Below are 1015 nucleotides of genomic sequence, written 5' to 3'. Positions count from 1 at the left end.
GCTGTACAAAAGGTGTATGGGCTTTGCCTGGGTCCCTTAGCCTGCACCAGTACAGATCCACTTTCATGGCTGAGGGGGATCTCTAGCTATCTTGTAACTCAAGAGCAATTTGATCCCTGTTCAAGTGAATGAAAAATGCGTAAATGGAACACAACAGTCCCAGAGAGTGCGGGTGACTGATGGGAGCTTTGCCACTTCTACTACCTCAGTGCTTAGTCAGAGAAAGAGTAAAAAGGGTGAAACAGAAATCAAAGCAGGACATTTTTCCCACTGCTTTATGCTGCACAAACCCAAGCTTTGTCTCTGAAGCAGCTCCTTCAGTTTAGATCAAGATAGCTTCATGAAACAGTAAGCCCCTTTGTTGCTGTTTCTTCAGCGTTTGACTCCCTGTCCAGACAATCCTTTTTGACCTTCATCAAGGAGGAATGCATAACCCTGAAGTTTGTCTCTGATCAAAGCCTATTAGGCAGATGGAAAACCACACAGAGCAAAAACTTGGAGAACTTCAATGCTGATGGCCAAATGCCAGAGTAGGCTGAACCTATGAGCGGGGCTTAATTGAACCATGTGCATCACCACAACCGAGCCTTAAATTGGAGTCTTCAGATGCACTCATAGTGTCACAGTGTGCAAGGACATGTTGAGGCTCAGCAAAACAATCAAAGCTTTTGAGCCAGATTATCTACTGCCATGCCCCTAATGTCACCATTTTCACCAGTGTGAAGTAAAGGTAAAACACTAGCTGCTAACCGTGAACAGCAGTGATGTGCACCCACTTTTCATGTGTACACAATTATGTAAACAAATATGTAAAGATAAGGTACTGAGGCACCAATTCCCAGGTGTGCAGTTCATTTCAGGCTGTTTCCTGACCAAAAAGCAAGGATAGACGTATACACAAGTGAAGATCATCCCTTTGGACAACTCCTTTTTTCCATTATTACCTGTAATCCTGTGACTGTAAAGCTCGCAAGTCAGCTGGCAAGTCAGTCAGCAACACGGAAGTCCTTGACTT

The sequence above is a fragment of the Gavialis gangeticus genome, unplaced genomic scaffold, assembly GCF_001723915.1.
Source record: "Gavialis gangeticus isolate Ggan-Ray unplaced genomic scaffold, GavGan_comp1, whole genome shotgun sequence".
Lineage (NCBI taxonomy): Eukaryota > Metazoa > Chordata > Crocodylia > Gavialidae > Gavialis > Gavialis gangeticus.
This window is presented reverse-complemented; position numbering follows the sequence as displayed.